General features: G+C 51.0%; 1 non-coding gene across 1 annotated transcript; it reads left to right on the forward strand.

Annotated features, from left to right (window-relative positions):
* Nucleotides 1-7,619: 7,619 nt before the first annotated feature.
* TRNAS-GCU lies at nt 7,620-7,701 on the forward strand. The gene has a single exon. It is a non-coding gene; the product is annotated as a tRNA-Ser (tRNA).
* Nucleotides 7,702-8,576: the final 875 nt, after the last annotated feature.

The following is an 8,576-nucleotide window of genomic DNA, read 5'->3' on the forward strand; positions in this document are numbered from 1 at the left end:
CCTTGAGTTGTCACACTGGGTGGAAATGTGCCCATCCTCACCACATCGGTAGCAGAATCTCTTGTTCCTTGGGAGGGTTGCCAAGGTTTTCTTTACAGGTTCTCTGTTGGGGTCTCCTCTTCCTGGGCGAAAAGGAGGGCACTTTCTTTCCGTCAAAGTTGGTGGAAGAATTTCGCTAAGTGATCCCCGAGGCATCTTACTCGTCATCAATTCCGTAAGCTGTGCTGTCAGGGTTTTAAGCTGTTGATGGAGGTCCTCAGTGGTGGACAGACAAGGATCTTCCTTCAGTTGGTTAGGAGCAACGGTCCTGCTCACTGAGATCTTATTCCTTTCTCTAACAGTTCTCTTTTCCTCCTCCTCCCGGACTTCTCGCAGCAATTGATGGAATTCTGGAGGACTGTCCAAGCGGTCTACAAGTTTCAATTTCATAATTAGAAAGTCATCATAAATGGCACCTCGTATGACCTGTTCTAGTCGTACTCGGTGTTCCTTGCTCCTCTCAATGCCTTTACGGCGGATGCACAGCTGAAGGGACGGTTCCAATCTGTGAAGATAGGAAGATAGTTTTTCACCTGGCTGTTGGTAACAGGAACGAAATTGAAAGTAAAGGTCTTCCCCTGTCTCTAGGCTCCCAAAGGCATCCTCCATGGCCGAGAGATAGTCATCAACAGTGGCAACCGGCTTGCTGGCCTTTAATGCACATATTACATTCCCTGCAGGTCCTCGCAGGCTTTCTGCAACACGTTTCCTCTTTTCAGCCTCACTACATTGCCATTCCTGCATCACCTGATTTAGTTGATGCCTCCAAGTGTCATAGTCATCTTCCCCTACAGGCACTGGTTTAATACCTGAAAAGTACTTCAGCTTTCTGTAAGGACCCGATTCATATGCTGTCTTTATGGACTCCCCTATTGCTTGTCCCATAGCAAAAATTATTTGGTCCGTAGAACTGGAGGGAGGTACAGGACTACTTCCCAAAAGAGTCCTTAAGTCACTCATGGTCTTCCCTTCCTGCCTAAGAAAGTCTCTCAATTTGGACTGAAAATTGATAGGTTCAGATGGTGGGGCAGGTGGGGAGGGAAAATGTGATTGTGCTTGTATGGTCACCTTCCATCCATCCTTCTCTCCATCTGGCAGAATTACATGGGGAGTCACCACAGTAGACAGTATAATCTTGCTCTCTACAAGAAGGGATAAAGTAGCTTCCCCTTTTGCTTGCATCTGACTCCGAACCACACAGGTTCCCCATTCTCTAACATTAGCAATCTCCTCTTCAATTTTTCTGATGTCCCATTCAGTGGGTACATTCGTGAGCAGGAAGTGGCGTTCAGGGTCAGCCCCCTCCAGCTCACACCAAGTCACAAGCCTCTTCTGGTAATCCATACTGGGAATTTACGTAATTTCCCAGGAAGACAGCAGGGGTGTATATAAGGTCTGAGTTTAAAAGACGGGATCCCAGCGGTGCCTCCAATGTAGCGCCCCTCTCCACCTGATTACCTCCTTTACTGGCAATCTACTTACAGGTTCTGATGGACAGGTCTGGGTTCTTTTGGATCCCGCCACCCACTCAGTAGGGTGAATCTATTTTGGTTATGAAATTAGTTGGCGGTGCCTCCACCCCCCTCGCTCCTTCCTGGCAGAGTCACCAGGGCAGCTTGGGCGGAAAATTCTAACTACAGAGGAATCCCCACTTATTTGCCAGATAGTTGGAGACTTCCAAGAAATAGCACAACACATAAAAATATATTCAACACAACAATTATATTAAACAGGCAACAAATACAACATAACAGGGGAAACACTATTTTTAGGGTCACCGGTGCCCACACTTAAAATACCCGTGTCTGGATGTAACAAATGCAAAACTGGTGTCCTGTTGGTACGCGTACTTTGCTGGGGCCCTGGATGACCTATACAATTCTCTGCAGAGGTGTAGCAGTGTGGCCGACTGGGTTCAGTACAGCCCAAAAGACCCACAAGTGGGAGGAGGTGGTGAATCCCTCCACAGGTGTAATAAGCGGTAAATTATAAAATCCTCAAACCCTCACTCCCTGGCTTGAGGACACAGTTCAGGGAGTAGAGGGTCCCCAAAACAAATACCCTGACTAACTAGCTAAAGACAAGGCACTCACGAACTCCACAAATGATCTTCAGGGTTGAGGATGACGCTGGACGATTTCAGGGGCTCCTGTCCGCTGGCAGGGATCCTCCTCAGGCAGGAATCAGCCCTGGACTAGCAGCGCTGACCATGTGGGGACTGGTCTCACCAGGGGAGCTGGAGGCGAACCCAGCCTGACTGGGGAAATTTCTCAGCAAACGTAACAATTGGGAATCATCCGTGAGGAAGGAAAACCCAGCTGGGGAATCTGGTGTCAGGTCCCTAGAGGCCAGTTCTCAGGGGGAACCCTGCTTGCAGGCCTGGGACTCACCAGCTCCCCACACAGCCAGTTTGGCCTTTTTTTTGGCTGGCTCCAGCCTCTCCTCCAAAATGGCTTCTCCCTCTCCTCAACTCCCTGGGAGGGGCATCTCCACTCCCTATTGGTTGCTGGGCAGACTCTGAGTTTGCCTTGGCTCCTCCTCCCTGAGCTGCCAGCAGACAGAGCTCCAGGAATCTATGTAATCTCTTTGGGGGTTACACTTGCAAATCCTTTAGTGTTGTTATGGAAAAATTGATCCATGTGTTGTGTTTTCAATCAGATCAGCCTGAGGCCTTTTATTGATTAGAAGCACACAGGGGAGAACCGTTATGGAAACGGCCTCCCCGAAGCTGGTTACAGACAGCCTTATAAAGCTTAAAACCACAATCGTAATATGCAAGTTACATACATAATTTCCTTATTATTTTGCTAAAAAAATATTGCAAAGTTAATGCTGATTGGAGCAGGAGTAAATTTCTTCCATATTAGGCTTTTCCTGTTATTACTTATCTGTTCTATGCGGTTACGTGTTGACAGTCGGGGATATTACAAAATTGTTTTTCAGTCGGGGACGGTTAGGACTTTCCACTGTCTCCTCCGTGCCCCCCTGCTTGGCTTGTCTGGCCGGCCCTGGCAGCTTGACATGAGGCCTGGGCCTACAAGGCCTTGGATAACACTGGATTTTCCCTTACAACATCTAAAATATAAAGGTTTATTCATAAAAAGAAAGAAATAGAGATGAGAGTTAAAATTGTTAAAGGAATCAATTACACACAGTAATGGCAAAGTTCTTGGTTCAGGCTTGTAGCAGTGATGGAATAAACTGCAGGTTCAAATCAAGTCTCTGGAGTCCATCCACAGCTGGGATGGGTCATTCAGTCCTTTGTATAGAGCTTCAGTTTGTAGCAAAGTCCCTCCAGAGACATGAAGCAGGACTGAAAATAAGATGGAGACGAGGCATCAGCCTTTTATAGCCTCTTGCCATGTGGTCTTTGCTTTCTTTGTCTCAAGGACACTCTTATCCAGCACGTGGCACAGAAAAACCTTAGAGTTCTGTCCATAGGCAGGTCCCTGCAGACCTTGCTGAGTCACAAGGCGTATCTGCCTTCTCTCAGTGGGTCGATTGTAGAGCTGATGGTCCTTAATGGGCCATTAAGCAGGCTAGGCAGAACTGACACCAACTTATCTGGGGTGTTCCCCAGAAGCAGAGCACAAGTTTGAAATTCAGGCAGCATAGAGTCAATATTTATAACGTCAACTACAAAAATGATACACATCTAGAGATGGCATCATTATAATCAGCCAATCAGAACCTCTCCATAGACCCCTTACACGACAACATTTCTACAATATTGGCTGCAAATATAGAACAGTGGTCGCAACAGTGATCTATACAGTTACAGATTATGTCAATAACGTCACAGGAGGTGACACGGCATCAGTGAGACTGATACTGGAATACTGCCTCCAGTTTTGGAGTCCTCATGTGAAAAAGATGTTGTGAAATTGGAGTTGGGGCAGCAAAGAGCCACCAAATGTTCTGAGGGCTGGAAAAAATACCTTCTAGTGAGCTATTGAAAGAGCTCAACCTGATTAGCTGATCAAAAGAAGATTGAAAGGTGACTTCATTGAAGTGCCTTAATGGAGAGAAATGATTGGGTATTTAAGAGCTCTTTAATCGAGCAGAGAAAGGCATAAGATGACCCAATGGCTGCAAGGTGAAAAGAGACAAATTCATATTACAACTAAGGCACAAAAATTAAACAGCGAGGATGATTCATCATAGGAACAAGCTACCAAGGAAAGTGGTGCATTCTCCATCTCTTGAAGTCATTTAATGAAGACTAGATGCCTTTCTGGAATGTGTTTGCCCCAAAAGTAGCTATTGTGTCATACAGGAGGCCTGTGATATGCAGGGGGTCAGATTAGATGCTCTAATGGTCTCTTCTGGCCATAAAGTCGACTAATTTCTAAAAAACTGAGTGTAGCATTAGGAGCAGCGTCTGAGGTTTCCCTGTCTAGCCGGCTTGCTGCCTAGAACGAACGCTCCTTGAGTAGGGTGATCCCCAGGGAGTAGCTCAAACCTGCAAAGTGCCTGGCCAGGGGCAGGACATTAGCCCAGCAAGGGAGGGGTGAGGCAGTGACATCACAAAGGCCTTTGGCAGGACCTCAACCTATTGGTCCAAGGTGGTGGGGAGGTGGTGACCTCACAGAGAGATGCTGACATCAGCCAGGCAGGACAGGGGCAAGGGGCCAGGGAGACCTCAGAGACCCCTGTGGCTTTGCTCCAGCAAGTCTCCTTCTCCAGGTCTCTCTTTGAGGACTGAGAGAGTATTCGGGTTCACGGACATGAGCGCCAGGAGGAACCTCTTTCGAGTTTTCTCCTTCCCTTTTAGTGATTTTACTAGAAAACAGCCGTCCCTGTTTAGAAGGTAAGAGCCTCCTCCAGGTTTGAAAGCTGTTCAGTCTGATCCATCTGTTGCAGGGGAGTGCTCTGTGTGTGTGTTGCGGGAGAGGGCTCTGCAGCTCCCACTGTGGGAGGTCCACCCAAAAATGTGGGGCTGAAATAGTGCTTGGGCAGTGATACCCACCAGTGACCTGGGCCATCCTTTGGGCTCTCTGGTGAGAACCTTCAGCCTCCCGTCCTCAGTCTCTATCCTGATTGGCGGAGCAGGGGGTTATTGACAGGGAGGAGACTCAGGTCCTTGTTGGTCTCTTTCAAGACCAAGGAAATAAGTCAGAACCAGTTCTATGTTTGATGAATTTTGCTGCTTCTCTGCATTAATGGTCTCTGAGCAGTTCATGATTCTCTCTAACCTTGCAGTTCTCCTCAAATACTTGCTGAATAATTACTGTCACTGTTGTTGGTCTGGAGCTCATCTGAGAGCACTTTATTCAGGTCATTCAATGACTGAAATTCAAGATCCGATGGTTAGTTTGAAAATCAGGGCTCTTGGGTCCTATTCCCAACTCTGCCACTGACTGGCTGTGTGACCTCAGACAAGTCAATTCTCCTTTCTCAGCCTCAGCTTCTCCCTCTTTCGAGTAGGGATAATAATGATCCGCTCCTGCCTACCTCACGGTGGGTGGAGGCAGGGCCAGCTCTAGGTTTTTTGCCGCCCCAAGGAAAAAAAAATTTGGCTGCCCCCCCCAGCCCTGGGCTCCCCCCCACAACCCTTGTTGCCCGAGCCCTGGGCTCTGCCCCCCGCCCCACCTGCACCCTCCTTCCGCCCCAGCCCTGGGCCACAGGTAACTCGCTCCCAGGGCGGGTCATTCAGCAGGAATTTTGGATGTGCACAGAGCACAGACAGGACTGGTTCCCGCATGGTTACAGAACTGCAGTAAAAGGGAACAATTTTCAGCTTGTGTGACTGGAGGAGATCTGGATGCATATTATAAGACTGTCCTCCATAAATGAGGAAAAGTTGAGGTGCCTTTATTATTCTTTGTTTCTATGGGGAATTTGCCAGTGCAATATCACTGTCCTCCTTTCAAACAAACAAAACTAGAAAAAAAATGGCAATGGCTGTTGAAAATAGCAATTCCAGTCCTAAAAACCACGGGGAAGCATTTCTTGCTCAATTTTATCTAGTAGGATGCCCCTGGAACAATGGGAGAGAGAAACCTGCATCACTGACAGTGCAGCCATGGAGACACCACACACCAGCCTTCCCTAGCAGGGGCAGGGGGGCGAGAAGGGACGTCATCCGAGCTCCCTGCATCCAGGTCACTTTCCTCAGCCGGGCTGCGTCAGGGGAGGGGCAGAGAGCAGCAGCTTCTGATGCTCCCCTCACAGCCCGGCCCAGGTGGGGAAAGTGGCCAGGACGCAGGGAGCACATAGTGCTGCTCCTCGCTCCCCCCAGCCTCTGTGGGGCCACGGAGGAGCATTGGGGCAGGGGAGAGCAGTGAGCACCTTTGCACGGCCACACGGTGCCCTTTGACCCCCTGGAGCCCTGGGCGGCTGCCGGGGGCCCCACCCCTAAGGCCGGCCGGGCTCCCCAGCACGAACAGCAGAGACACAGGGAGACTGGCCACCCACTGAGCAGAGGTAGCCTGGGCGGCTCATAATGGCGCCTCGGGGGGGCTCAGCCTCCCCAAACCTTGCATCGCCAAGGGGGCAGTGGGGCCCATGACTAGGGGCCCTGGCCAAATTAGGCCCCCCTGGAAAAATCTCCCCCACGGTGGCCCCAGGGCTGGAGGAGCTCCCACTCCCTGCTACGGCCCGGGGGCTGCAGCAGGGGCACAGAGCGTCTCTGGTCTCGGGGCCGCAGCGGGGCCGGGGTAAAGGAGTGACGGGGGGGCCAGTGGGGGAAGGGGTGGAACAGAGGTGACAGTGGATGGGGCCGTGGGGGGAAGGTGTGGCAGGGGGCGGAGCCACACACAGAAGTGGGGGGGGTCATGGTTCCGGTGCTGGGGCCCCCGCACTTGTTCTCCCTTTCCCTGGGCTTTGGCATCACCAGCCCCTGCTTAGCGAGTAGGGGTCAGTGGTCCCCAAAATGTGGGGCATGACTCCTAGGGGGACACAGAGGAAGATTGATGGGGGCACCTCAGGGCCTGAGCCAGCCCCCATGGAGGGCAGGGAGGGAGCCCCACTCAGCCCCACTCAGCCCCAGCTCTTCCCCAACCCCACCCTCAGCCTGGGCCCCTGGCTCCCAGCCCGGCCTCGACCCCCTGACCCCTGTCTGCACCCCTCTCCCCAGCAAGCAACGGCCCCACTCCCAGCCCCGGTTCTCGACCGCGGCTTCCGAGGGGCCCCAGCCATGGGTACGAGGGCGCAGTGTGAAATGTTTGGGGACCACTGGGTTAGGGTGACGTCCTCAATCACTTCTCTGCCGTCCAATGAAAGCGATTCCTCCCCCACCCACCCCTCCATCAGGACGGCCTAGGTACGTTCCGCTGCCCTTCACTCGTACAGGAAGGAGAATAACATTTCATTCCACTCAATCCTAAAGTGATTTGTAACCCACCACCATCCCAAACTGGTCATTTTGGGGAAGCGGCCCCATCATGCTACATAGCTAGGCAGAGTAGGGGTGTCTATGCAAACATGGCCTGTTCCTGAAGTCTTCCCCCAGCTCCTCACTAGATGTGACAGGGGAGCTCATTCAGCCCCTGCTTCCACTTAGTATTGGGAAACTCCTTAGTGTCCCTATCTCTGCTGGCCTTAGATTTCTCCTCCTGTCTTTTTTTTTTTACAGCTCAGATGAGGTGGCCGAGTGGTTAAGGTGATGGACTGCTAATCCATTGTGCTCTGCATGTATGGGTTTGAATCCCATCCTCATCGGAGGCATTTAGTCTTCACCTTCCTTTACAGACAACCATCTCCCCCTTGGTACAATGAGATCAAACAATGTTGCCTCTTGCAAACAAAAACCTTCTCAGAAACTCCGACACCCCCCCTTGCTTTAAATAAAATGTCTAAATCCCAGATTTCTAAAAAATTTCTCTAGTTCTGTATTTCATAGTTTTTATCTCAAAAGGTAATGTTACCTCAAGCTGAATAAGGCAGCACTTCAAAAGGAAAACGTTAGCAATGGCAGGGGAGAAATAGGAAAGGAAAACGCCCCTTTTCTCAGAAGATACAAACTCGACTCCCTCCTGTCTCTGTCACCAGTGGATTTAGCCTCCCTCCTTGTGAGCTGTAAATACAATAAAGAGGAGACAAGGTGGTTTGGCACAAACAAAGGGAAGTGTAGTCAGGGTAAAGGTACAGAAACCTGGGGGAAGAGGGGAAAATGCAAACAATGAATACAATGAAACAGCGACTGTCTTTGGGAGCTTAACGCTCAGGCCCAGAAACCCTCCCTTGGAAACCGGAAAACACTAAACGATGTCCCAGCACAGAAACCTTTCCCCCCTGTGCAGGTGCAGCGGATCCCACGGGCCGGCGCGAGGCCCAGGACCTTCCACTCTCCGGCTGGTTTAGAGCCGTTGAGGAGGAGCCCTGGGGCGTCCAGACGACGGGTGGGTTTCGTCGCTGGCAGGGAGGCCCTGTGGGAGGCTGGACACCAGGAATGCAGGACGGCAGGAATGGGGGTGACAGGCCTCCTGTTCCTCAGTCTCACGGCGGGACCGAGGGGGTTCGCCACTTTCCGGCTCGGGAGCACTGGGAAGACCCGAACGTGGACGGGTGACTCAGAGATTCCCTCCTTCCTCATC

Source organism: Mauremys mutica, unplaced genomic scaffold (assembly GCF_020497125.1).
Source record: "Mauremys mutica isolate MM-2020 ecotype Southern unplaced genomic scaffold, ASM2049712v1 Super-Scaffold_100046, whole genome shotgun sequence".
NCBI lineage: Eukaryota > Metazoa > Chordata > Testudines > Geoemydidae > Mauremys > Mauremys mutica.